The sequence below is a fragment of the Amia ocellicauda genome, chromosome 21 (genome assembly GCF_036373705.1).
Source record: "Amia ocellicauda isolate fAmiCal2 chromosome 21, fAmiCal2.hap1, whole genome shotgun sequence".
Classification (NCBI taxonomy): Eukaryota; Metazoa; Chordata; class Actinopteri; order Amiiformes; family Amiidae; genus Amia; species Amia ocellicauda.
In genome coordinates, this window is record NC_089870.1 from 4282012 (window position 1) to 4295772 (window position 13761).

A 13761-nucleotide genomic window follows, 5' to 3' on the forward strand; every position below is an offset into this window, starting at 1 on the left:
TGGACCAGTGACCACTTGATCTGTTGTGAAATACTCCACCATTGAGCTATAGTGCATTGAATTGTAAAATAAAGATTGTCATTCAATAACAAAGGCTGAGCTGGAAACCCTGCCATATCTAAGGAATGACTTTGGTGCAATCTTGACCAAGAATAAAAGGTAACCAACAGATTGAAGATACACATTGAACAAACACCCAATTTCTCTTGTAGAGGGCACCTGGATTTGAACCAGAGACCTCTTGCTCTGCAGAAAAATGATGAATGAGTGAGATATTCACTCTGTTCAATTGCAAATGAAACATTCTCATTATATAACAAAAGCAGAACTGGAAACCCTCCTTTATCTAAGGAATCACTATGGTGCAATTTTGATCAACAATAATAAGGAACCCGCAGATTGCAGATATACATTGAACAAACACCCTGTTTCTCTTTTAAGGGGCACCTGGTTTTGGACCAGTGACCACTTGATCTGTTGTGAAATACTCCACCATTGAGCTATAGTGCATTGAATTGTAAAATAATGATTGTCATTAAATAACAAAGGCAGAGCTGGAAACCCTGCCATATCTAAGGAATGACTTTGGTGCAATCTTGACCAAGAATAAAATGTAAGCAACAGATTGAAGATACACCCTAATTCTCTTGTAGGGGGCAACTGGATTTGAACCAGAGACCTCTTGATCTGCAGTCAAATGCTCTACCACTGAGCTATACCCCCTCCACCTGTAGAACACACGCTCACATGTATTAATGAAGATGAATATCAAAAGCCCTGCGTGAGGAACCAACATTATGAATGCCATTCACTACCATCAAACGAAAAGGCAACTTACTGTTTAAAGAACCTCATTTTACTCATAACAGCATGTTTTCGTAGGGGGCTCCTGGATTTGAAGCAGAGACCTCTTGATCTGCAGTAAAACGCGCCACCACTGAGCTACACTCTGTTCGATTGCAATAGAAACATTCTCATTAGATAACGAAGGCAGAGCTGGAAACCCTCCCACATCTAAGAAATCACATTGGTGCAATCTTGACCAAAAATAAATTGCAACCAGCAGATTGAAGACATACATGGAAAAAACATCTTGTATCACTTTTAGTGTGAACCTGAATTTGAAGCAGAGACCTCTTGATCTGCAGTTAAATTCTCTACCATTGAGCTAAACAATGCTCGTAAACATATCCTAATTAAGACGAACATCAAAAGACACGTGATGGAATTACATCACAAAAACCATTCACTTCCATTGAAGATAAAGCAATTCACAATTTGAAGAAGCACATTCTACTCATTACAGCATGTTTCCATAGGTGGCACCTGGAATTGAAGCATAGACCTCTTGCTCTGCAGTAAAATGCTGTATGAATGAGCTATTTACTCTGTTCAATTGCAAATGAAACATTTTCATTATATAACAAAGGCAGAACTGGAAACCCTCCTTTATCTAAGGAATCACTATGGTGCAATTTTGATCAACAATAATAAGGAACCCGCAGATTGCAGATAAACATTGAACAAACACCCTGTTTCTCTTTTAAGGGGCACCTGGTTTTGGACCAGTGACCACTTGATCTGTTGTGAAATACTCCACCATTGAGCTATAGTTCATTGAATTGTAAAATAAAGATTGTCATTCAATAACAAAGGCTGAGCTGGAAACCCTGCCATATCTAAGGAATGACTTTGGTGCAATCTTGACCAAGAATAAAAGGTAACCAACAGATTGAAGATACACATTGAACAAACACCCAATTTCTCTTGTAGAGGGCACCTGGATTTGAACCAGAGACCTCTTGCTCTGCAGAAAAATGATGTATGAATGAGATATTCACTCTGTTCAATTGCAAATGAAACATTCTCATTATATAACAAAAGCAGAACTGGAAACCCTCCTTTATCTAAGGAATCACTATGGTGCAATTTTGATCAACAATAATAAGGAACCCGCAGATTGCAGATATACATTGAACAAACACCCTGTTTCTCTTTTAAGGGGCACCTGGTTTTGGACCAGTGACCACTTGATCTGTTGTGAAATACTCCACCATTGAGCTATAGTGCATTGAATTGTAAAATAAAGATTGTCATTCAATAACAAAGGCTGAGCTGGAAACCCTGCCATATCTAAGGAATGACTTTGGTGCAATCTTGACCAAGAATAAAAGGTAACCAACAGATTGAAGATACCAATTGAACAAACACCCAATTTCTCTTGTAGAGGGCACCTGGATTTGAACCAGAGACCTCTTGCTCTGCAGAAAAATGATGAATGAGTGAGATATTCACTCTGTTCAATTGCAAATGAAACATTCTCATTATATAACAAAAGCAGAACTGGAAACCCTCCTTTATCTAAGGAATCACTATGGTGCAATTTTGATCAACAATAATAAGGAACCCGCAGATTGCAGATATACATTGAACAAACACCCTGTTTCTCTTTTAAGGGGCACCTGGTTTTGGACCAGTGACCACTTGATCTGTTGTGAAATACTCCACCATTGAGCTATAGTGCATTGAATTGTAAAATAATGATTGTCATTAAATAACAAAGGCAGAGCTGGAAACCCTGCCATATCTAAGGAATGACTTTGGTGCAATCTTGACCAAGAATAAAATGTAAGCAACAGATTGAAGATACACATTGAACAAACACCCAATTTCTCTTGTAGAGGGCACCTGGATTTGAACCAGAGACCTCTTGCTCTGCAGAAAAATGATGTATGAATGAGATATTCACTCTGTTCAATTGCAAATGAAACATTCTCATTATATAACAAAAGCACAACTGGAAACCCTCCTTTATCTAAGGAATCACTATGGTGCAATTTTGATCAACAATTATAAGGAACCCGCAGATTGCAGATATACATTGAACAAACACCCTGTTTCTCTTTTAAGGGGCACCTGGTTTTGGACCAGTGACCACTTGATCTGTTGTGAAATACTCCACCATTGAGCTATAGTGCATTGAATTGTAAAATAAAGATTGTCATTCAATAACAAAGGCTGAGCTGGAAACCCTGCCATATCTAAGGAATAACTTTGGTGCAATCTTGACCAAGAATAAAATGTAAGCAACAGATTGAAGATACACATTGAACAAACACCCTAATTCTCTTGTAGGGGGCATCAGGATATAAAAAACAGACCTCTTGATCTGCAGTCAAATGCTCTACCACTGAGCTATACCGCCTCCACTTGTAGAACACAAGCTCACATGTATTAATGAAGATGAATATCAAAAGCCCTGCTTGAGGAACCTACATTATGAACGCCATTCACTACCATCAAACGAAAAGGCAACTTACTGTTTAAAGAACCTCATTTTACTCATAACAGCATGTTTTCGTAGGGGGCTCCTGGATTTGAAGCAGAGACCTCTTGATCTGCAGTAAAACGCGCCACCACTGAGCTACACTCTGTTCGATTGCAATAGAAACATTCTCATTAGATAACGAAGGCAGAGCTGGAAACCCTCCCACATCTAAGAAATCACATTGGTGCAATCTTGACCAAAAATAAATTGCAACCAGCAGATTGAAGACATACATGGAAAAAACATCTTGTATCACTTTTAGTGTGAACCTGAATTTGAAGCAGAGACCTCTTGATCTGCAGTTAAATTCTCTACCATTGAGCTAAACAATGCTCGTAAACATATCCTAATTAAGACGAACATCAAAAGACACGTGATGGAATTACATCACAAAAACCATCCAATTCCATTGAAGATAAAGCAATTCACAATTTGAAGAAGCACATTCTACTCATTACAGCATGTTTCCATAGGTGGCACCTGGAATTGAAGCATAGACCTCTTGCTCTGCAGTAAAATGCTGTATGAATGAGCTATTTACTCTGTTCAATTGCAAATGAAACATTTTCATTATATAACAAAGGCAGAACTGGAAACCCTCCTTTATCTAAGGAATCACTATGGTGCAATTTTGATCAACAATAATAAGGAACCCGCAGATTGCAGATATACATTGAACAAACACCCTGTTTCTCTTTTAAGGGGCACCTGGTTTTGGACCAGTGACCACTTGATCTGTTGTGAAATACTCCACCATTGAGCTAAAGTGCATTGAATTGTAAAATAAAGATTGTCATTCAATAACAAAGGCTGAGCTGGAAACCCTGCCATATCTAAGGAATGACTTTGGTGCAATCTTGACCAAGAATAAAAGGTAACCAACAGATTGAAGATACACATTGAACAAACACCCAATTTCTCTTGTAGAGGGCACCTGGATTAGAACCAGAGACCTCTTGCTCTGCAGAAAAATGATGTATGAATGACATATTCACTCTGCTCAATTGCAAATGAAACATTCTCATTATATAACAAAAGCAGAACTGGAAACCCTCCTTTATCTAAGGAATCACTATGGTGCAATTTTGATCAACAATAATAGGCAACCCGCAGATTGCAGATATACATTGAACAAACACCCTGTTTCTCTTTTAAGGGGCACCTGGTTTTGGACCAGTGACCACTTGATCTGTTGTGAAATACTCCACCATTGAGCTATTGTGCATTTAATTGTAATATAAAGATTGTCATTCAATAACAAAGGCTGAGCTGGAAACCCTGCCATATCTAAGGAATGACTTTGGTGCAATCTTGACCAAGAATAAAATGTAAGCAACAGATTGAAGATACACATTGAACAAACACCCAATTTCTCTTGTAGAGGGCACCTGGATTTGAACCAGAGACCTCTTGCTCTGCAGAAAAATGATGTATGAATGAGATATTCACTCTGTTCAATTGCAAATTAAACATTCTCATTATATAACAAAAGCACAACTGGAAACCCTCCTTTATCTAAGGAATCACTATGGTGCAATTTTGATCAACAATTATAAGGAACCCGCAGATTGCAGATATACATTGAACAAACACCCTGTTTCTCTTTTAAGGGGCACCTGGTTTTGGACCAGTGACCACTTGATCTGTTGTGAAATACTCCACCATTGAGCTATAGTGCATTGAATTGTAAAATAAAGATTGTCATTCAATAACAAAGGCTGAGCTGGAAACCCTGCCATATCTAAGGAATAACTTTGGTGCAATCTTGACCAAGAATAAAATGTAAGCAACGGATTGAAGATACACATTGAACAAACACCCTAATTCTCTTGTAGGGGGCATCAGGATTTGAACCACAGACCTCTTGATCTGCAGTCAAATGCTCTACCACTGAGCTATACCCCCTCCACTTGTAGAACACAAGCTCACATGTATTAATGAAGATGAATATCAAAAGCCCTGCTTGAGGAACCTACATTATGAACGCCATTCACTACCATCAAACGAAAAGGCAACTTACTGTTTAAAGAACCTCATTTTACTCATAACAGCATGTTTTCGTAGGGGGCTCCTGGATTTGAAGCAGAGACCTCTTGATCTGCAGTAAAACGCGCCACCACTGAGCTACACTCTGTTCGATTGCAATAGAAACATTCTCATTAGATAACGAAGGCAGAGCTGGAAACCCTCCCACATCTAAGAAATCACATTGGTGCAATCTTGACCAAAAATAAATTGCAACCAGCAGATTGAAGACATACATGGAAAAAACATCTTGTATCACTTTTAGTGTGAACCTGAATTTGAAGCAGAGACCTCTTGATCTGCAGTTAAATTCTCTGCCATTGAGCTAAACAATGCTCGTAAACATATCCTAATTAAGACGAACATCAAAAGACACGTGATGGAATTACATCACAAAAACCATCCAATTCCATTGAAGATAAAGCAATTCACAATTTGAAGAAGCACATTCTACTCATTACAGCATGTTTCCATAGGTGGCACCTGGAATTGAAGCATAGACCTCTTGCTCTGCAGTAAAATGCTGTATGAATGAGCTATTTACTCTGTTCAATTGCAAATGAAACATTTTCATTATATAACAAAGGCAGAACTGGAAACCCTCCTTTATCTAAGGAATCACTATGGTGCAATTTTGATCAACAATAATAAGGAACCCGCAGATTGCAGATATACATTGAACAAACACCCTGTTTCTCTTTTAAGGGGCACCTGGTTTTGGACCAGTGACCACTTGATCTGTTGTGAAATACTCCACCATTGAGCTAAAGTGCATTGAATTGTAAAATAAAGATTGTCATTCAATAACAAAGGCTGAGCTGGAAACCCTGCCATATCTAAGGAATGACTTTGGTGCAATCTTGACCAAGAATAAAAGGTAACCAACAGATTGAAGATACACATTGAACAAACACCCAATTTCTCTTGTAGAGGGCACCTGGATTAGAACCAGAGACCTCTTGCTCTGCAGAAAAATGATGTATGAATGACATATTCACTCTGCTCAATTGCAAATGAAACATTCTCATTATATAACAAAAGCAGAACTGGAAACCCTCCTTTATCTAAGGAATCACTATGGTGCAATTTTGATCAACAATAATAGGCAACCCGCAGATTGCAGATATACATTGAACAAACACCCTGTTTCTCTTTTAAGGGGCACCTGGTTTTGGACCAGTGACCACTTGATCTGTTGTGAAATACTCCACCATTGAGCTATTGTGCATTTAATTGTAATATAAAGATTGTCATTCAATAACAAAGGCTGAGCTGGAAACCCTGCCATATCTAAGGAATGACTTTGGTGCAATCTTGACCAAGAATAAAATGTAAGCAACAGATTGAAGATACACATTGAACAAACACCCAATTTCTCTTGTAGAGGGCACCTGGATTTGAACCAGAGACCTCTTGCTCTGCAGAAAAATGATGTATGAATGAGATATTCACTCTGTTCAATTGCAAATGAAACATTCTCATTATATAACAAAAGCAGAACTGGAAACCCTCCTTTATCTAAGGAATCACTATGGTGCAATTTTGATCAACAATTATAAGGAACCCGCAGATTGCAGATATACATTGAACAAACACCCTGTTTCTCTTTTAAGGGGCACCTGGTTTTGGACCAGTGACCACTTGATCTGTTGTGAAATACTCCACCATTGAGCTATAGTGCATTGAATTGTAAAATAAAGATTGTCATTCAATAACAAAGGCTGAGCTGGAAACCCTGCCATATCTAAGGAATAACTTTGGTGCAATCTTGACCAAGAATAAAATGTAAGCAACAGATTGAAGATACACATTGAACAAACACCCTAATTCTCTTGTAGGGGGCATCAGGATTTGAACCACAGACCTCTTGATCTACAGTCAAATGCTCTACCACTGAGCTATACCGCCTCCACTTGTAGAACACAAGCTCACATGTATTAATGAAGATGAATATCAAAAGCCCTGCTTGAGGAACCTACATTATGAACGCCATTCACTACCATCAAACGAAAAGGCAACTTACTGTTTAAAGAACCTCATTTTACTCATAACAGCATGTTTTCGTAGGGGGCTCCTGGATTTGAAGCAGAGACCTCTTGATCTGCAGTAAAACGCGCCACCACTGAGCTACACTCTGTTCGATTGCAATAGAAACATTCTCATTAGATAACGAAGGCAGAGCTGGAAACCCTCCCACATCTAAGAAATCACATTGGTGCAATCTTGACCAAAAATAAATTGCAACCAGCAGATTGAAGACATACATGGAAAAAACATCTTGTATCACTTTTAGTGTGAACCTGAATTTGAAGCAGAGACCTCTTGATCTGCAGTTAAATTCTCTACCATTGAGCTAAACAATGCTCGTAAACATATCCTAATTAAGACGAACATCAAAAGACACGTGATGGAATTACATCACAAAAACCATCCAATTCCATTGAAGATAAAGCAATTCACAATTTGAAGAAGCACATTCTACTCATTACAGCATGTTTCCATAGGTGGCACCTGGAATTGAAGCATAGACCTCTTGCTCTGCAGTAAAATGCTGTATGAATGAGCTATTTACTCTGTTCAATTGCAAATGAAACATTTTCATTATATAACAAAGGCAGAACTGGAAACCCTCCTTTATCTAAGGAATCACTATGGTGCAATTTTGATCAACAATAATAAGGAACCCGCAGATTGCAGATATACATTGAACAAACACCCTGTTTCTCTTTTAAGGGGCACCTGGTTTTGGACCAGTGACCACTTGATCTGTTGTGAAATACTCCACCATTGAGCTAAAGTGCATTGAATTGTAAAATAAAGATTGTCATTCAATAACAAAGGCTGAGCTGGAAACCCTGCCATATCTAAGGAATGACTTTGGTGCAATCTTGACCAAGAATAAAAGGTAACCAACAGATTGAAGATACACATTGAACAAACACCCAATTTCTCTTGTAGAGGGCACCTGGATTAGAACCAGAGACCTCTTGCTCTGCAGAAAAATGATGTATGAATGAGATATTCACTCTGTTCAATTGCAAATGAAACATTCTCATTATATAACAAAAGCAGAACTGGAAACCCTCCTTTATCTAAGGAATCACTATGGTGCAATTTTGATCAACAATAATAGGCAACCCGCAGATTGCAGATATATATTGAACAAACACCCTGTTTCTCATTTAAGGGGCACTTGGTTTTGGACCAGTGACCTCTTGATCTGCAGTGAAATACTCTAGCATTGAGCTATAGTGCATTGAATTGTAAAATAAAGATTGTCAATAAATTACAAAGGCAGAGCTGGAGACCCTGCCATATCTAAGGAATGACTTTGGTGCAATCTTGACCAAGAATAAAATGTAAGCAACAGATTGAAGATACACATTGAACAAACACCCTAATTCTCTTGTAGGGGGCACCTGGATTTGAACCAGAGACCTCTTGAGCTGCAGTCAAATGCTCTACCACTGAGCTATATCCCCTCCATTTGTAGAACACAATCTCACATGTATTAATGAAGATGAATATCAAAAGCCCTGCGTGAGGAACCAACATTATGAACGCCATTCACTACCATCAAACGAAAAGGCAACTTACTGTTTAAAGAACCTCATTTTACTCATAACAGCATGTTTTCGTAGGGGGCTCCTGGATTTGAAGCAGAGACCTCTTGATCTGCAGTAAAACGCGCCACCACTGAGCTACACTCTGTTCGATTGCAATAGAAACATTCTCATTAGATAACGAAGGCAGAGCTGGAAACCCTCCCACATCTAAGAAATCACATTGGTGCAATCTTGACCAAAAATAAATTGCAACCAGCAGATTGAAGACATACATGGAAAAAACATCTTGTATCACTTTTAGTGTGAACCTGAATTTGAAGCAGAGACCTCTTGATCTGCAGTTAAATTCTCTACCATTGAGCTAAACAATGCTCGTAAACATATCCTAATTAAGACAAACATCAAAAGACACGTGATGGAATTACATCACAAAAACCATCCACTTCCATTGAAGATAAAGCAATTCACAATTTGAAGAAGCACATTCTACTCATTACAGCATGTTTCCATAGGTGGCACCTGGAATTGAAGCATAGACCTCTTGCTCTGCAGTAAAATGCTGTATGAATGAGCTATTTACTCTGTTCAATTGCAAATGAAACATTTTCATTATATAACATAGGCAGAACTGGAAACCCTCCTTTATCTAAGGAATCACTATGGTGCAATTTTGATCAACAATAATAAGGAACCCGCAGATTGCAGATATACATTGAACAAACACCCTGTTTCTCTTTTAAGGGGCACCTGGTTTTGGACCAGTGACCACTTGATCTGTTGTGAAATACTCCACCATTGAGCTATAGTGCATTGAATTGTAAAATAAAGATTGTCATTCAATAACAAAGGCTGAGCTGGAAACCCTGCCATATCTAAGGAATGACTTTGGTGCAATCTTGACCAAGAATAAAAGGTAACCAACAGATTGAAGATACACATTGAACAAACACCCAATTTCTCTTGTAGAGGGCACCTGGATTTGAACCAGAGACCTCTTGCTCTGCAGAAAAATGATGTATGAATGAGATATTCACTGTGTTCAATTGCAAATGAAACATTCTCATTATATAACAAAAGCAGAACTGGAAACCCTCCTTTATCTAAGGAATCACTATGGTGCAATTTTGATCAACAATAATAGGCAACCCGCAGATTGCAGATATACATTGAACAAACACCCTGTTTCTCTTTTAAGGGGCACCTGGTTTTGGACCAGTGACCACTTGATCTGTTGTGAAATACTCCACCATTGAGCTATAGTGCACTTAATTGTAATATAAAGATTGTCATTCAATAACAAAGGCTGAGCTGGAAACCCTGCCATATCTAAGGAATGACTTTGGTGCAATCTTGACCAAGAATAAAATGTAAGCAACAGATTGAAGATACACATTGAACAAACACCCAATTTCCTTGTAGAGGGCACCTGGATTTGAACCAGACACCTCTTGCTCTGTAGAAAAATGATGAATGAGTGAGATATTCACTCTGTTCAATTGCAAATGAAACATTCTCATTATATAACAAAAGCAGAACTGGAAACCCTCCTTTATCTAAGGAATCACTATGGTGCAATTTTGATCAACAATAATAAGGAACCCGCAGATTGCAGATATACATTGAACAAACACCCTGTTTCTCATTTAAGGGGCACTTGGTTTTGGACCAGTGACCTCTTGATCTGCAGTGAAATACTCTAGCATTGAGCTATAGTGCATTGAATTGTAAAATAAAGATTGTCAATAAATTACAAAGGCAGAGCTGGAAACCCTGCCATATCTAAGGAATGACTTTGGTGCAATCTTGACCAAGAATAAAATGTAAGCAACAAATTGAAGATACACATTGAACAAACACCCTAATTCTCTCGTAGGGGGCACCTGGATTTGAACCAGAGACCTCTTGAGCTGCAGTCAAATGCTCTACCACTGAGCTATATCCCCTCCATTTGTAGAACACAATCTCACATGTATTAATGAAGATGAATATCAAAAGCCCTGCGTGAGGAACCAACATTATGAACGCCATTCACTACCATCAAACGAAAAGGCAACTTACTGTTTAAAGAACCTCATTTTACTCATAACAGCATGTTTTCGTAGGGGGCTCCTGGATTTGAAGCAGAGACCTCTTGATCTGCAGTAAAACGCGCCACCACTGAGCTACACTCTGTTCGATTGCAATAGAAACATTGTCATTAGATAACGAAGGCAGAGCTGGAAACCCTCCCACATCTAAGAAATCACATTGGTGCAATCTTGACCAAAAATAAATTGCAACCAGCAGATTGAAGACATACATGGAAAAAACATCTTGTATCACTTTTAGTGTGAACCTGAATTTGAAGCAGAGACCTCTTGATCTGCAGTTAAATTCTCTACCATTGAGCTAAACAATGCTCGTAAACATATCCTAATTAAGACAAACATCAAAAGACACGTGATGGAATTACATCACAAAAACCATCCACTTCCATTGAAGATAAAGCAATTCACAATTTGAAGAAGCACATTCTACTCATTACAGCATGTTTCCATAGGTGGCACCTGGAATTGAAGCAGAGACCTCTTGCTCTGCAGTAAAATGCTGTATGAATGAGCTATTTACTCTGTTCAATTGCAAATGAAACATTTTCATTATATAACATAGGCAGAACTGGAAACCCTCCTTTATCTAAGGAATCACTATGGTGCAATTTTGATCAACAATAATAAGGAACCCGCAGATTGCAGATATACATTGAACAAACACCCTGTTTCTCTTTTAAGGGGCACCTGGTTTTGGACCAGTGACCACTTGATCTGTTGTGAAATACTCCACCATTGAGCTATAGTGCATTGAATTGTAAAATAAAGATTGTCATTCAATAACAAAGGCTGAGCTGGAAACCCTGCCATATCTAAGGAATGACTTTGGTGCAATCTTGACCAAGAATAAAAGGTAACCAACAGATTGAAGATACACATTGAACAAACACCCAATTTCTCTTGTAGAGGGCACCTGGATTTGAACCAGAGACCTCTTGCTCTGCAGAAAAATGATGTATGAATGAGATATTCACTCTGTTCAATTGCAAATGAAACATTCTCATTATATAACAAAAGCAGAACTGGAAACCCTCCTTTATCTAAGGAATCACTATGGTGCAATTTTGATCAACAATAATAGGCAACCCGCAGATTGCAGATATACATTGAACAAACACCCTGTTTCTCTTTTAAGGGGCACCTGGTTTTGGACCAGTGACCACTTGATCTGTTGTGAAATACTCCACCATTGAGCTATAGTGCACTTAATTGTAATATAAAGATTGTCATTCAATAACAAAGGCTGAGCTGGAAACCCTGCCATATCTAAGGAATGACTTTGGTGCAATCTTGACCAAGAATAAAATGTAAGCAACAGATTGAAGATACACATTGAACAAACACCCAATTTCCTTGTAGAGGGCACCTGGATTTGAACCAGAGACCTCTTGCTCTGTAGAAAAATGATGTATGAATGAGATATTCACTCTGTTCAATTGCAAATGAAACATTCTCATTATATAACAAAAGCAGAACTGGAAACCCTCCTTTATCTAAGGAATCACTATGGTGCAATTTTGATCAACAATAATAGGCAACCCGCAGATTGCAGATATAAATTGAACAAACACCCTGTTTCTCATTTAAGGGGCACTTGGTTTTGGACCAGTGACCTCTTGATCTGCAGTGAAATACTCTAGCATTGAGCTATAGTGCATTGAATTGTAAAATAAAGATTGTCATAAAATTACAAAGGCAGAGCTGGAGACCCTGCCATATCTAAGGAATGACTTTGGTGCAATCTTGAACAAGAATAAAAGCTAAGCAACAGATTGAAGAAACACATTGAACAAACACCCTAATTCTTTTGTAGGGGGCAACTGGATTTGAACCAGAGACCTCTTGATCTGCAGTCAAATGCTCTACCACTGAGCTATACCCCCTCCACTTGTAGAACACAAGCTCACATGTATTAATGAAGATGAATATCAAAAGCCCTGCGTGAGGAATCAACATTATGAACGCCATTCACTACCATCAAACGAAAAGGCAACTTACTGTTTAAAGAACCTCATTTTACTCATAACAGCATGTTTTCGTAGGGGGCTCCTGGATTTGAAGCAGAGACCTCTTGATCTGCTGTAAAACGCGCCACCACTGAGCTACACTCTGTTCGATTGCAATAGAAACATTCTCATTAGATAACGAAGGCAGAGCTGGAAACCCTCCCACATCTAAGAAATCACATTGGTGCAATCTTGACCAAAAATAAATTGCAACCAGCAGATTGAAGACATACATGGAAAAAACATCTTGTATCACTTTTAGTGTGAACCTGAATTTGAAGCAGAGACCTCTTGATCTGCAGTTAAATTCTCTATCATTGAGCTAAACAATGCTCGTAAACATATCCTAATTAAGATGAACATCAAAAGACACGTGATGGAATTACATCACAAAAACCATCCACTTCCATTGAAGATGAAGCAATTCACAATTTGAAGAAGCACATTCTACTCATTACAGCATGTTTCCATAGGTGGCACCTGGAATTGAAGCATAGACCTCTTGCTCTGCAGTAAAATGCTGTATGAATGAGCTATTTACTCTGTTCAATTGCAAATGAAACAATTTCATTATATAACATAGGCAGAACTGGAAACCCTCCTTTATCTAAGGAATCACTATGGTGCAATTTTGATCAACAATAATAAGGAACCCGCAGATTGCAGATATACATTGAACAAACACCCTGTTTCTCTTTTAAGGGGCACCTGGTTTTGGACCAGTGACCACTTGATCTGTTGTGAAATAC

General features: G+C 38.4%; 5 non-coding genes across 5 annotated transcripts; all 5 read right to left on the reverse strand.

Annotated features, from left to right (window-relative positions):
- Nucleotides 1–651: 651 nt before the first annotated feature.
- Nucleotides 652–723, reverse strand: trnac-gca (transfer RNA cysteine (anticodon GCA)). Its single transcript has one exon. It is a non-coding gene; the product is annotated as a tRNA-Cys (tRNA).
- Nucleotides 724–5161: 4438 nt separating this feature from the next.
- trnac-gca (transfer RNA cysteine (anticodon GCA)) lies at nt 5162–5233 on the reverse strand. The gene has a single exon. It is a non-coding gene; the product is annotated as a tRNA-Cys (tRNA).
- A 3530-nt stretch (nt 5234–8763) lies between these two features.
- trnac-gca (transfer RNA cysteine (anticodon GCA)) lies at nt 8764–8835 on the reverse strand. The gene has a single exon. It is a non-coding gene; the product is annotated as a tRNA-Cys (tRNA).
- Nucleotides 8836–10790: 1955 nt separating this feature from the next.
- trnac-gca (transfer RNA cysteine (anticodon GCA)) lies at nt 10791–10862 on the reverse strand. The gene has a single exon. It is a non-coding gene; the product is annotated as a tRNA-Cys (tRNA).
- A 1955-nt stretch (nt 10863–12817) lies between these two features.
- trnac-gca (transfer RNA cysteine (anticodon GCA)) lies at nt 12818–12889 on the reverse strand. The gene has a single exon. It is a non-coding gene; the product is annotated as a tRNA-Cys (tRNA).
- Between the last annotated feature and the right edge of the window lie 872 nt (nt 12890–13761).